The 15,586-nt window shown below is 45.6% G+C and overlaps 1 protein-coding gene across 1 annotated transcript in view; it reads left to right on the top strand.

Annotated features, from left to right (window-relative positions):
• Castor2 (cytosolic arginine sensor for mTORC1 subunit 2) overlaps positions 1 to 15,586 on the top strand; it is a 55,910-nt gene that overhangs the window by 582 nt on the left and 39,742 nt on the right. The gene's annotated exons all lie outside the window — the stretch shown is intronic.

Below are 15,586 nucleotides of genomic sequence, written 5' to 3'. Positions count from 1 at the left end.
GGCTGCACCCGGGGGTGGGAGCGCGATGGAAAACCACTTCGGTCCCCGACAACCCCGCCGTAAGCCTGCACTGGACAAAGCCATTCCCCCTTTCCTCCCCCTCCCCCCGTGGGGGGGTCCCCTCCAGCGGGACCCCAGGCAACCCTAATGCGCCCCCCCTCCCAGCCTCTGTCTCTTCAACGATTGCAATCTCGGCCCCCTCCCCGAGATCCTAAACCATCTACACCCCCCCTCCCACACACACACACACACACCATGGCCTCGATGACGAATCCGAGAATGAATGAATGAATGCATGCAGGAACGAATGAATGAATGAAAAACAGGTGTGGGAACCCGGCGGTGGAAAAAAAACTAACACGCCCCATTCCCCCCCCCCCTGCTCATATCCCTTGGTTGGGCCGGCCCCCCCTTGTCTCCACGGCAGGGGGAGGGATGGCGCTGAGCGTGGCAGAAAATCATAAAATCATTAGCGAATGTTTATCCCCAGTGCCTGCGAGGGCTGCGGGCGGCGGGGGAGGGGCTGCGGGCCGGGGTCGCCGGGATTTTTTTTTTCTCCTTGGGGTCCATGGAAGTGAGAGTGTGTGTCGGGGGGGGGGGGTACTGAATCGCAGAAGGGGAGGAGCAGGCTTGTTTATGGATCGTGTCTGGAGGCTGAGCTTGGATGCTGCTGAGAGGGAAATAGTAGAAGGCCTTGAAAAGGTAAAAGGAAGAAGAAGAAAAAAAAATTACATATATATATATATATATATATATATATATATATATTTTTTTTTTTTTTTGGTAAAAAACAAAATTTGGACTTTTCCCGGTGCTAGGTAGAGATCTGACTTTGTGAACCCCAGGACACTACTTGGATTAGGGTTGTCTTACATTTTGTATAATTGTTTTTAAAGGAGTCCGAGCCCAGTCTAGTGAGTGTTGGAGTAAGCTGTTGTAACTTAAAATCCCTCCTTCACCTACCATTGTGGCTGGCTGGGTTTCAGGGGGGTTAGGAGGGAGATGGTGTTCTCCCTGGCTGCATAATGGATGTGTACATTACAGGTCAAGATTAAGTTAAAATAACAGCATCACACCCATCCTTTCCCTGACTAAGGTGTCCTAAAGGTGCCCAGCTCAGGAGACACTGGTCTTCTTTCTTTGCCTGTTACACGATTTTTTGCTGAGGGGCCTGACTTCCATGTGTCCCTTCATTGTTTGCAAGATGTAAGGAGCCAACCCTGCCTTGGCATCTTGTTTACTTTCTTGCTCCTGGGTCATCCCGGGGACCAGGGGTTTGGAATCTCTATCTGGGTACAGCCCTTGTTCCTTGGGTGGCTTCCGGGTCAATTATTAAACAGGTCATTTGAAAACAAAACCTGAGAGCTCAGATTCTAAACACCCTACCCCACCCCCACCCCCCAAAAAAAGATGCAAAAAGTCTTCCCTCTTCCTGTTGAATGCTTCTTGCCGTCTGTGTCCCATCCCATCCACAATCCCGGGTTGAAGGTAACAGATTTGGTCTTGCTTTTCCAACCTCGAGCCCTCACTCACCCCCACCTTCTCCCCCCCTCCTCTGAACCTCTGCGACCACTGAAACAGCTGGAGCTGGGAGGTCATTAGAAGGTGTTTTGAGGGAAAACAGGAAAGAGCAAGTTTCTTCTGTCCCCTTGGCCTTTATGGAGGGACTAGCCCTTTTAGAGTACAGGCCCCCCTCCCCAAGTTCCAGGGATGAGCTCCTATTGGCCTGCCTGGCCACAGGGAAGCTGGTCCCCTTGTGGGTCCCCTACTCTGCTGTGTAGACCAGCCCAAGTGACTAGTCGCAAGATGACTCAGAGGTCAAAGGTCACCCCTTGTCTCCAGGGTCCCACTCCAGAAACTGCTGAGCACTTCAGAGAAATGGTTGAGGACCCGCTGCCCTGTGTACTCTGAGCTCAGGCGTGGCTTCTCACCGGGACCAGCAGGCTCGGCTGAGGGCAGGTCACGGTCCTCCTCTGGGCTCTCTCTTTGTCCCTCTTGTGAAGTGGATATAGCACAGTCAGAGGCCCACACAGGTCATGAAACACATGTGGAAATGGCTTTTAAAAAAAACACATTATTTATTTATTTATTTATTTATGAGAGAGAAAAAGAGGCAGATAGAGAAAGAATGCATATGCCAGGGCCTCTAGCCACTGCAAATGAGCTCAGTACAGACACATGCACCACCTTGTACATCTGGCTTACATGGGATCTGGGGAATAGAACCTGGATCCTTTGGCTTTGCAGGCAAGCACCTTTACCACTAAGCCATTTCTCCAGCCCTGGAAATTAGCTTTTTAGCTGGGGAGAAGGCCCCCTGGGTAAGTAAGTACTTGCCTATCCAACATGAGCTCCTGACTAAAGTCCCAAGTACCCACATAAATGCCAAACATGGCAGCACACGCCTGTAATCCTGGCACTGAGGAGTTGGAGACAGGAGGATTCCCTAGGGCTTGCTGGCTAGCTGCTCTGGTCTGAAATCAGTGAGCTCAGGACCAGTGAGAGACCCTGTCTCAAAGGTAAAAGTTTATATTATACTTGAAGGTGTCACCCAAGTTGTCCTCTGGCCTCTGCACATACATGCATGCCTCCCTGTGCATAACACATGCTAACAAACACATGCAAAAAAAAAATAAAGGTGCAAAAAAAAAAAAGGTCTTAAAAAGTAATTTGTTGGGCTGGAGAGATGGCTTAGCGGTTAAGCGCTTGCCTGTGAAGCCTAAGGGTCCTGGTTCAAGGCTCAATTCCCCAGGACCCACATTAGCCAGATGCACAAGGGGACACACACGTCTGGAGTTCATTTGCAGTGGCTGGAGGCCCTGGCGCACCCAATTCTCTCTCTGTTTGCCTCTTTCTCTCCCTGTCTGTCTGTCACTCTCAAATAAATTAAAAATAAGCAACAACAACAAAAAAGCAATTTTGTTATTTTATTTTTTTGCTTTTTCAAGGTAGGGTCTCACCGTAGCCCAGGCTGACCTGGAATTCACTATGTAGTCTCAGGGTGGCCTCGAAATCACGGTGGTCCTCCTACCTCTCTGCCTCCTGAGTGCTGGGATTAAAGGCATGTACTACCACACCTTAAAAAATAATTTGATGGGGAGGGGGTGGGCTGGACATATGGATTAACGGTTAAGGCTCTTGCCTGCAAAGCCTAAGGACCCACGTTTGATTCCCCAGAACTCACGAAAGCCAGGTGCACATGCCTCTGGAGTTCATTTGCAGTGGCTAGAAACCCTGGCATGCCCACTCCCTCTTTATATATATCTTCCTCTTTCTTTCTCCTTCTCTCTCTCTCATAAGTAAATAAATAAAAATAAATTTTAAAAAAGTAATTTTAGGGGCTGGGGATATTGGTCAGTGGTTACCCGCTAGCCCAGGTTTGAATTTCCCAGTACCCACGAGGAAATGGCACAAAAGCAAAACATGCATCTGGAGTTCATCTGCAGCAGCAAGAGGCCCTGGAGTGCACATTCTCTCTCATTCCTCTCTCTACTCACAAATAAATAAATAAAAATGTGTCTTAAAAAGGTGATTTTTTTTTTAAACTGGGCATGGTGGCATACACCTTTAGTCCTAGCACCTGGGAAGCTGAGGTAGAAAAATTGACCCAAGTCTGAGGCCAGCCTGGGGCTACAGAGTGAGTTGCCAATCAGCCTGGCAACAGTGAAAAGAAACAAGCCAAAAATAATAATAATAATAATAATAATGTTTTAGGACTGGAGAGATGGCTTAGCGGTTAAGCGCTTGCCTGTGAAGCCTAAGGACCTCAGTTTGAGGCTCAATTCCCCAGGACCCACATTAGCCAGATGCACAAGGGGGCGCACGCGTCTGGAGTTCATTTGCAGTGGCTGGAGGCCCTGGCGCGCCATTCTCTGTCTCCCTCTCTGTCTCTTTCTCTCTCTGTCTGTCGCTCTCAAATAAATAAAAATAAACAAAAATAGATAAATAAATAATGTTTTAAAGGAAGGACTGGGGATTTAGCATAGTTGAAGAGCATGTGCCTGACATGCACAAGGCTCTGGGTTTGATCCCCGACAAAAAAAATATTTAAAAAATGAAATAGTGAAGTGTGGATATATAAAGTATTTATAACAACCAGCCACTCGTTGAGTTATCCAATTCTTCCTGTCTTCCCCATTGGGGTCCAGAGCCCTGAGATCATCCACCTCTCCCATACCAGCACAGCACCCCTGAACGTGTCATTGCCTCTTTAAAACATTTCAGTCAGGGCTGGAGAGACAGCTCAGCAGTTAAGGCGCTTGCCTGCAAAGCCTAACAATCCTGGTTTGATGCCCCGGGACCCCATAAAGCCAGATGCACGAAGTGGCACGGGCCTCTGTAATTGGTCTACAGTGGCTAGAGGTCCTGGCATGCCCATTCATTCTTGTTCTTATATGTTCTCTCAGTCTTTCCTTGCAAATAAATGAATAATTTTCTTTTTTTTTTTTTTTTTTTTTTTTTTGTTAAGTTTCAATCAGTCTATAGGGCCAAATTCTTGGTGTGGCATTCTAGGCCTTTGGGAAAATAATCTATGACATCATAAGCCACGCCTCATAAATACATCCTCACTTCCACAGTTCAGACCCATGTGTCTTTCTGTTCCACCCCACTTAATGCCCTGTCAGTCTTCAAGAACAAGTGATGTCACCCTAAATCCTCCCCACATCGTCATACCCCTGCCTCTACCCACTAAAGACTTTCTCTCCCTCTTCTTCCCTTCCTCCTTCCTTTTCCCATTCTCTCTCCCCCCGACTCTCTCCCTGGAGTGGAGCATGGGGAGGGCAATGGCATTGGGAGATTCTCACCCAGAGCAAAATGAGTCCCAGCAGCGGGGAGGTAGATTATCCTGTCCTCATTAAAGCCTGGAGCTGGCGAAAGGGGCAATTACAGGTGGATAGTTGGAATCGAGGAAACATGGTCCAGCAGGCCAAGAAACTAGCAGGGACAGGCTGGGAATGGGGTGGGGGACTTCCTGGAGGAGGAAGCACTGGATTGCTGTGCTTTAATAGGAATTAGGTGACCCACGCCCCCAGACCCTCACTGGGGGAATCTAGGCAGGAGTTTTACCACTGAGCCACACCCCCAGCCCCTCACTGGGGGATTCTAGGCAGGAGCTCTACCACTGAGCCACACCCCCAGCCCCTCACTGGGGGATTCTAGGCAGGAGCTCTACCACTGAGCCACACCCCCAGCCCCTCACTGGGGGATTCTAGGCAGGAGCTCTACCACTGAGCCACGCCCCCAGCCCCTCACTGGGGGCTTCTAGGCAGGAGCTCTACCACTGAGCCACACCCCCCAGCCCCTCACTGGGGATTCTAGGTAGGAGCTCTACCATTGAGCCATGCCCCAACCCCTCACTGGGAGATTCTAGGCAGGGACTCTACCACTGAGTGAAGCCCCCACCTCCTCATTGATGGGTTCTAGGCAGGAGCTCTACCACTAAGCAACACTCCAGCTCCTCACTGGGGCATTCTAGGCAAGTGCTCTACCACTGAGCCAAGCATCCCATCTGATTTTTAATTTTCAGGACAGGTTTTACTAAGTTTCCAGGAAAAAAAAAAAAAAAAAAAAAAACTTTAACTTGCAATCCTCCAGTCTCAGCCCCAGTCTCCTTAATAGCTGAGATGATAGGCCTGTGGCACCAGGTCCAATGTGGACTTGAGGACTCTTTGTTTTTGTGGAAATTCTCACCCTTGATAACCTCCCATGCAGACCCTCCATTACAGGTTCTCCTTTCCCCACTGCTTTTCAACTTTTCCCTCTAATAACCTATTATTAACTTGTCTTGCTCTCCCTTCTGGGTTACAAACCTTCACCCCAAGAAAAGTTTTTGGATCATTGATATACATTGCTGTAATTATTGTACTTTGGGTGTGGAATGACCCCCATAGGCTCAAGTGTTTGAAGACCTGATCTCTAGCAGGTGACCCTGTTTGGAGAGGTTGTGGAACCTTCTGGAGGCAGAGTCTGACTGGAAGATGTGGGTCATTGGTAGGTGGGACTTGGAGGTTATTGTCCAGGCCTGCCTTCAGCATGAGCTCTCTCTGCTTCCTGGTTACCAGGATGGGAAGATAATCTATGACATCATAAGCCACTCTGCCCGCTCTTGCTGCTGTGAACTCTGTTGTCCTACCCCACCATGACGGACTGTCAAACCGTGACCCCCAAACTAATCCTTTCTCCCTTAAGTTGCCTCTCTCAGGCATTTTGTCATAGGGAGGAGGCAAGATAAAGATACAGCCCACCTACTCCCCCATCATGGTACCAATGATAATGAAAGCTTTCCCCGACTTGGCCATATATGGCAGAGAGAAAGAAGGTAGACTCTGGCCTCGGAGGGCAGGGTCACACAGCTGGAACTGGGCATAGTGGCATGCACCTTCAGTCTCAGCAATTGTGAGGCAGACACGTGAGGATCGCCACAAGTCTGAGGACATCCTGGGGCAACATGAGACCCTGTTTCAAAAAAGAAAAAAAAAAAAAAATCATTTAGCTGAGCAGAAACATCTGGGATATATTCCAAGCTGGTCACCACTCTGCCCTGAGTATGCTGCTTTTATAGGCATTTAGTGACAGATTTTAGTCTTGGATTTAAACTGGGGCTGGGGTCACTCAGCAGTAGAGCTCCTGCCTAGAATCCCCCAGTGAGGGGCTGGGGGCATAGCTCAGTGGTAGAGCTCCTGCCTAGAATCCCCCAGTGAGGAGCTGGGGCGTGGCTCAGTGGTAGAGCTCCTGCCTAGAATCCCCCAGTGAGGGGTTGGGGGTGTGGATCAGTGGTAGAGCTCCTGCCTAGAATCCCCCAGTGAGGAGCTGGGGCGTGGCTCAGTGGTAGAGCTCCTGCCTAGAATCCCCCAGTGAGGGGTTGGGGGCGTGGCTCAGTGAATGACTGGAGTATACCTCATTTGTGGAACACTTGCCTAGCATACAGGAGACCCTAGCTTCTACCCCCAGCCCTACACTGGGAAGGCTCCGGCCTATAAGGCAGACATGAGAGAATTAGACAGATAACATTGAGCGCTGCATTTCACACATACTGATCTTGGAGCTTGCCATTTGTGTGTGTGTGTTTGTTGGGTTTGTATTTGTGGTTGGGGAGCGTGCACATTTTTACATTTCTCAGATCTTTGCTCTCCTACAGGACTGGGGTTACAGACATGCACGGCCACACCCAGTTATTTACATGGGTTCCTAGAGATCGAACTCAAGAGGTCTCTTAGGCCTGCTCGAGCCCTTGTGCTTGAACAGGAAGACCTCAACCTCTGAGCCATCTCTCCAGCCCTACTTCCTTTTCCCCCTCGTTGCCTGGAGCTTGCCAATTAACCAGACAAGCCGCTGTCCAACCAACTTCAAGGATCCTCTTGTCTCCACCTCTCCAAACATGTGTTGCTACATTTGGCTTTTTTTTTTTTTAATTTACTTGCAAGCAGAAAGGGAGAAAGAGGATGGCCCTAACTCCAGATACAAAATGCCAGTTTATGTGCATCTGGCTTTACGTGAGTATTAGGGAATCTAACCCAGTCATTAGGCTTTGCAGACAGTCATCTTGACCACTGAGCCATCTCTCCAGCCCCATACCTGGCTTTCTAATGTAGGCTCTGGAGACTGAATTCAGGTCCTTTTCTTGCAAATCAAGCAATCTACCCACTGAGCTATCTCCCTCATCCTATGCTATTACCTTTAAATGCCACCCTCTAAAACCCATCTCTTGGTGGGCATAGTGGCATATACCTGTAATCCCAGCAGTTGGAGTCTTGAAGGCTTGTGAGGTTGAGTCTAGCCTGGACAACTTAAGGTGTTTTGGGGTCAGCCTTAGCTACATACTGAGAACTGTCTTTTTAAGAGGGGTGGAGAGATGGCTCAGTGGTTAAAGATACTTGCTTACAAAGCCCAACAGCCTAGGTTCAGTTCACCAATACTCACATAAAGACAGATGCACAAAGTGGTACACGTGTCTGGAGTTAGTTTACAGGGTGGCCGGAGGCCCTGGCATGCTCACATTTTTCCTGCTTGCCTCTCTCTGTCTCTCAATAAGTAAACAGATAAAAAAAAAAAAAAAAAAAAAAAAAAAAAAAAAGAGGTAGTGAAGAGAGAGTTCAGTTGGTAAAGTTCTTGCTTTGCATGCATGAGGACCTGCATTCAGACCTCAGAATCCACATTTTAAAAAATGCTGGACACAGTAGGGCACACCTCTCAGCTGACCAAGCAAGCTAGTCAAATTGGTGAGCTCTAGGCCAGTGAGAAAATGTTTCTCAAAAAAAAAAAAAAAAAAAAAAAGTGACCAGGTGTGGTGGTGAACACCTTTAATCCCAGCACTCGGGAGGCAGAGGTAGGAGGATCACCTGAGAATTCCAATAGTGAATTCCAGGTCAGCCTGAGCTAGAGTGAGACCCTGCCTCACTCAAAAAAAAAAAAAAAAAAGTCCTACCTGTACTGGCTAGCACCAGTCTTCAAGGGGCAGAGTTTCTTATACATAAAGAACAGATCCGTTGGCATTCACTGGTCACTGAGGTGGGGGGGGGGTCTTTGGAGGGGGCATCCAAAATGATTTAGGACCTCAGAGCTGCAAGCAGGTTAGGCCTCTTGGAGAAGGCTGTTCCATGTGAGCCAGGATCAGGTCATCATGGGGAGATGACAGGAGGCGCAAGGGATGGACGTAGATGGACTGGAGCTGAACAGGGTGGGCACAGGGCAAGCCCCAGATGAGCCTGCCCACCTCCAGTGCAGCCCACGTGATTCACACAGCCAGAGTCCACGGTGGGTGGAAGAGTGTGGACCAAACCTTTAGAGGCTAAAGGGCAAAAAAGAAGAGTGCAAGGGGAGATGGGTGTGGGCCAGTTGGTACCTTTCATTCATATGCAAAGCCTGTGGCATAGTTGAGATGCAGAAGAAACATGCCCAGTGGGAAGTATGGTCCCTGTCAAGGGTAGAGGATGACAGATACCACAAGGTTGGAAGGAGACTCCTGGACGGAAGACCAGGTGAACCATGTAGAGGTGAATGTTGGGATGGATTCCATATGTTCCTCTCACATTCCTGTGTCACTTAGAATCCTCAGGCTGGCCCTTGACATCTCATTCCCACCCCTTTACCTGGCATGTTAGTTTCGTTGTGTTTGTGCCAAGTGCCTGGCCCGGATAACTTCAGGAAAGAAAGATTTATTTTGTTCGCACTTGCAGAGGTTTCAGTCCACTGTGGTGGGGAAGGCACAAGTGAAGCAGCTCGATTGATGGCAGCAGAAGTGTGTGCCAGAGGCTGTTCACATCATGGCAGACAGGAAGCCAAGCAGAGCCTTCACAGAAAATGGCCAGGACAAGATACAGCTGCCAAGAGCGTGTGCCAAGTGACCCACTTCCTCTAACCCGGCTCTCCCGCCATCTCTCCACCACCTCCCAGTTGTTCAGATCTTGAGCCCATCAATGCATTTATAACCATTCGTTAAGTCAGAGCACTGTCACCATCCAGTCCTTTCAAAATTACCAGCACAGATACTAGAACACAGAAGAGGTTGCATTACGAAGACCCTGCTGGGGCTGGAGAGATGACTCAGTGGTTAAGGTGCTTGCCTACAAAGCCTTATGACACAGGTTCGATTCCCCAGTACCTATGTAAAGCCAGATGCACAAAGTGGCACATGCATCTGGAGTTTGCCTGCAGTAGCTAGAGGCCCTGGCACATCCATATTCATTCATATCCCCCCCCACCACCTCTCTCTCTCAAAGGAAAGAAAGAGAAGGTCCTGTCACCCAGTCTGAGGCAACCTTGAATTAAAACCTTATTGTCTGAAGCTGGGTGTGGCGACACATGCCTTTAAACCCAGCATTTAGGAGGCAGAGGTAGGAAGATCACTGTGAGTTCAAGGCCATCCTAAGACTACATAGTGAATTCTAGGTCAGCCTGGACTACAGTGAACCCCTACCACAAAAAAAAAAAAAAAAGGGCTGGAGAGATGGCTTAGCGGTTAAGTGCTTGCCTGTGAAGCCTAAGGACCCCGGTTCAAGGCTCGGTTCCCCAGGTCCCACGTTAGCCAGATGCACAAGGGGGCGCACGTGTCTGGAGTTCGTTTGCAGTGGCTGGAAGCCCTGGCGCGCCCATTCTCTCTCTCTCCCTCTACCTGTCTTTCTCTCTGTGTCTGTCGCTCTCAAATAAATAAATTAAAAAAAAAAGAAAAAAAAAAAAAAAACCTTCTCTTCTTTAAAAAAAAAAAAAAAAGAAAGAGGGGCTGGAGAGATGGTTTAGAGGTTAAAGCACTTGCCTGTGAAGTCTAAGGACCCATGTTCCACTCTCCAGGTCCCAGTTAACCAGACACACACAGGCGAGGCAAGCGCAAGGTTGTGCATGACCACTAGGAGGCGCAAGCATCTGGAATTTGATTACAGTGACTGAGACCCTAGGGTACCAATTCTCTCTCTCTCTCTAAAATAAAATAATCTTTTTTAAAAATGGTGCATGAGTCTGGAGTTCATTTGCAGCAGCAGAAGGTCTTCATGCACCCATACTCTTTCTCTCTCTTTAAAGAAAAAAAAAAAATTTACTGCCTTACCTAACACCTGCATGACTCAGCATATAATATGAACTAAGCTTGCCTTCTCAAGGTACAGAATCTAACCCTCTCCTTCAAAAGCTCCATACAGGCAAGAATATTCCTTTGTTCTTTGGAAAAACCAAAGCCTCTCACTGTGGCTGTGTCCTCCACAGTACTGCAGCCCCTCTTGCGATTCGAAGCTTTTCTTTCTGGTTCCAGGACCCCATCATGCTTCCTGTGACTTGATGCTAATTATTCTCCTAATAAAGCTCCAATTCTTTTTTTAAATATTCTACATGCTTTATGTGTCTCATAATTCAATGAACATAACAAATTAGTTGGCTCAGGGTTTTCACATTCCAGAATTTATGCGACAATGATAATGATACACAAGTGTTTGTCTTACTTGTGGTTGAACCCTCACTGCCTGGCACCATACTTGGCACATAGGTCATGTCAATGACGTTGGTACAAAAGATAGTCAAATTCTTGTAACAGTATAAAAGTCACCAATTACTTATGGTCCATTCATAAAAGGTGGCCTACACAGCTGCCAAAAAGAATGTGATATACACCTATATCTGTACATGCATGCTCATTGGTCTTGGAAAATGTACAAAATTTAAAAACCCAAGTTGCAGAACATTTTCATACCATCTATGCATACAATCTGATCCATATACATTTTGTTTTGTTTTGTTTTAAATGTATAATTTTATTATGGACAACTTCTATACTTATAATAATAATTCCCTCCCGTCCCCCACTTTCCTGTTTACATCTCCACTCTCTGTCATATCCCCTCCCTCTCTCCATTAGTCTCTCTTTTATTTTGATGTCATCATCTTTTTCTCCTATATGAGGGTCTTGTGTAGGTATTGCTAGGCACTGCAAGGTTGTGGATATAGAGGCCAGTTTCTGTCTGGACAGTTGGCATTGTAAGGAATCATACCCTTCCTTTGGCTCTTACATTCTTTCTGCCACCTCTTCTGCAACGGACCCTGAGCCTTGGAGGGTATGATAGAGATGTTTCTATGCTGGACACTCCTCCATCACTTCTTCTCAGCAGTAAGTTGCCTTTTAGGTCATCCCAGTGGTCACCACCACCTGAAAAGAGAAGTTTCTCTAACCAAAAGTGAGAATAGCATTAATATATGAATATGAACATTAAGTGTAGTGCTTACAGGGCAGTTTGGTGAGCATGCTATATGCATTTAAGCAGACAAGAGCAGGCTTTATACCCCTAAGGCTCATGACCTCCCCTGCTATAGGGTTTTGATTAGGTTTTCAGTACCAGGTAGGTATTCCCTCCCATAGAGCGGGCCTCCAGTCCAATTAGCAGTTGGTTTCCCCCAGAGCAGATATGACACTATTGCACTCGTTTGGTCATTTGGCCTGGATGGCCAAACTTGAGGCTTCCAGTGCCCACTGTTTTCACCGCTGATGACTACTGTCTCCCATAGGGTTGTATGCAGGGCAGCTTTTTCCACGAGGTTTTCAGCTCAGCCCCAGCTTGATTTCTCAGTGAGTTTGCTGCATGTGACATCTTCAGCAATAGGGTCTTACCATCTCTTTCTCATGGGAAACGAAGGTCCTTGGCAATAGCCTGTAATATTTTGGAGGCAACAGGGACCTCCCTGGCCAACAACTCACTGGAAAGTATCCCATCCCTGGTACTGAAAATTTTCTAGTAACAACCTATGGCTTCTGAATGTGTCATTATCCAAATCTTGATTTTCTTTTCAAATTTTTATTAACAACTTCCATGATTATTAAAAATATCCCATGGTAATACCCTCCCTCCCCCCACTTTCCCCTTTGAAACTCCATTCTCCATCATATCCCCTCCTCCTCTCAATCAGTCCCTCTTTTATTTTGATATCTTGAATTTTGATTGACCCTCCCCCACACCCTTCTTTTACTCAATCTCTTCCCCTGGCTTCACATAGGCCATTCCACTCCGTGTAATCTGTTCTTCTACTTACATATACACAATACCATCCTCTTAAGTCCTTCCCTTTCCTCCCTCCCTTATAGTCCTTTTCTAGCTTACTGGCCTCTGCTACCAATTTTTTTTTTTTTTTTTTTGGTTCCAGCCCACACCCAAGTCTACACATTTGTAGCTCGGATCCACATATGAGAGAGAACATGTGATGTTTGGTTTTCTGGGCCTGGCTTACCTCACTTAGTATAATCCTTTCCAGGTCCATCAATTTCCCTGCAAATTTCATAATTTCATTTTTCTTTACTACTGAATAGAAACCCATTGTGTAAATGTACCCCATCTGTATTATCCATTCATCTGTTGAGGGATATCTACACTGGTTCTGTTTCCTAGCTATTGTGAACAGAACAGCAATAAGCATGGTTGTGCAAGTATCTCTAAGGTAGTGAGAAGAGTCATTAGAATATGTGCCCAGGAGTGCTATAGCTGGATCATGTGGTGAATCTTTTTTTTTTTTCAAGGTAGGGTCTTGCTCTAGCTCAGGCTGACCTGGAATTCACTATGTAGTCTCAAGGTGGCCTCCAACTCTTGGCAATCTTCCTACCTCTGCCTCCCGAGTGCTGGGATTAAAGGCATGTGCCACCATGCCCAGCTTCTGGTGAATCTACTTTTAGCTCTCTTAAGAACCTCCACACTGATTTCCACAATGGCTATTCCAGACTACATTCCCACCAACAGTGTAGAAGGGTTCCCCTTTTTCCACATCCTTGCCAACATTTATCGTCATTTGTTTTCTTTTATTTATTTATTTCTTTATTTATTTGAGAACAACAAACAGAGAGAGAGAGAAAGAGGCAGATAGATACTAGGGCCTCCAGCCACTGCAAACAAACTCCAGATGCATGTGCCACCTTGTGCATCTAGCTTACGTGGGTCCTGGGGAATCAAGCCTTGAACCGGGGTCCATAGACTTCACAGGCAAGCGCTTAACTGCTAAGCCATTTCTCCAGCCCTCATATGTTTTCTTGATGATAGTCATTCTAACAGGAGATGGAATTATAAAGTAGTGTTAATTTGCATTTCCCTGATGGCTAAAGATGTAGAACATTTTCTTATATGTTTATATGCCATCTGTATTTCTTCTTTTAAGAACTCTCTAATTAGTTCCATAGCCCATTTTTTAAGGTTTTTTTTTTTTTTTTTTTTGAGGTAGGATCTCACTCTAGCCCAGGCTGACCTGGACTTCACTATGTAGTCGCAGGGTGGCCTTGAACTCATGGCGATCCTTCCTACCTCTGCCTCCCGAGTGCTGGGATTAAAGGCGTGCGCCACCATGCCCAGCTCCATAGCCCATTTTTTAATTGGGTTGTTTGATTTCTTATTGTTCTGTTTTTTCAATTCTTTGTATAGTCTGGATATTAATCCTCTGTCAGATATATACCTGGCAAAGATTTTCTCCCATTCTGTAGGTTATCTCTTTACTCTATTCACAGTGTCCTTTGCTGTACAAAAGCTTTGTAATTTCATGAGATCCCAGTGGTTGATTAGTGGTTATATTTCCTGAGCAATTGGAGTTATATTCAGAAAGTCATTGTTTATGCCAATATGTTGAAGGGTTTCCCCTGGTTTTTCCTCTAGCAGTTTCAGAGTTTCAGGTCTGATATTAAGGTCCCTGATCCATTTGGATTTGATTCTTGTGCATGGAGAAAGACAAGGATTTATTTTCATCCTTCTACATATAGATATCCACTTTTCCCACCATCACTTGTTGAAGAGGCTATTTTTTTTTTCTTCAATGAATATTTTTGTCAAAAATCAGATGGCTGTAGCTGCCTGGATTAACATCTGGGTCCTCTATTCTGTTCCATTGATCTACTTGTCTGTCTCTGTGCCAGTACCATGCTGTTTTTGTTACTATGGCTTTGTAATACAGCTTAAAATTGGGTATGGTGATACCACCAGTCTTATCTTTGTTACTCAAAATTGTTTTGGCTATTTTAGGGTTTTTGTGCTTCCAAATGAATTTTAGGATTGTTTTTTTCTATTTCCATGAAGAGTGCCATTGAAATTTTAATGGAGATTACATTACATGTATAGATGGCTTTTTTAAGTTTGACTTCACAATATTGATTCGTCCAATCCAAGAACAAGGGATGTCTTTCTATTTCCTAGTGTCTTCTGCAATTTCTTACTTGAGTGTTTTAAAGTTCTCATTGTAGAGATCCTTCACCTCCTTGGTTAGATTTATTCCAAGGTACTTTATTTTATTTATTTATTTTTGGAGGCAGTTGTGAATGGGACAGATTTCATGATTTCATCCTCCACATGTTTGTTGTTAGTATATAGAAAAGGTGCTGAGTTCTGTGTGTTTATTTTGTATCCTGCTATGTTGCTAAAAGTGTTTATCAGCTCTCATGGTTTTCTGGTAGAGTCTTTAGGGTCCTTTATATATAGAATCATATAATCTGCAAATAATGATAATTTGATCTCTTCCTTTCCAATTTGTATCCCTATGTGAGTGTATCTTGCCTTATTGCTGTAGCTAAGATGTCCAGTACTATATTAAATAAAACTGGGGGCAGTGGACACCCTTGTCTTGTTCCTGATTTTAATGGAAAAGCTTCAAGTTTTTCTCCATTTAGTATTATGTTGGCTGTAGGCTTGTCATAAATAGTCTTTATTATGTTGAGATGTTCTTTCTATTCCTAGTTTCTGTAGGTCTTTTATCATGAAGGGATATTGGGTTTTGTCAAATGCCTTTTCTGCATCTATTAAGACAATTATGTGATTTTTGTCCTTCAGTCCATTTATATAGTGCATCACATTTATTGATTTGCCTATGTTGAACCATCCCTGCATCTCTGGGATAAAGCCTACTTGGTCAGGGTGAATAATCTTTCTGATGTGTTCTTGTATTCTGTTTGCCAATATTCTGTTCAGAATTTTTGCATCTATGTTCATGAAGGATATTGGTCTGTAATTTTCTTTCTTTCTTTCTTTCTTTTTTTTTTTGTTCTGTATTTGTCCAGTTTGGGCATGAGGGTGATTCTGGCTTCATAGGAGTTCAGTAGAATTCCTTCCTTTTCTATTTTATGGGAAAGTTTGAGAAGCAGTGGTGC

Source organism: Jaculus jaculus, chromosome 2 (assembly GCF_020740685.1).
Source record: "Jaculus jaculus isolate mJacJac1 chromosome 2, mJacJac1.mat.Y.cur, whole genome shotgun sequence".
Classification (NCBI taxonomy): Eukaryota; Metazoa; Chordata; class Mammalia; order Rodentia; family Dipodidae; genus Jaculus; species Jaculus jaculus.
This window is presented reverse-complemented; position numbering and strand designations above follow the sequence as displayed.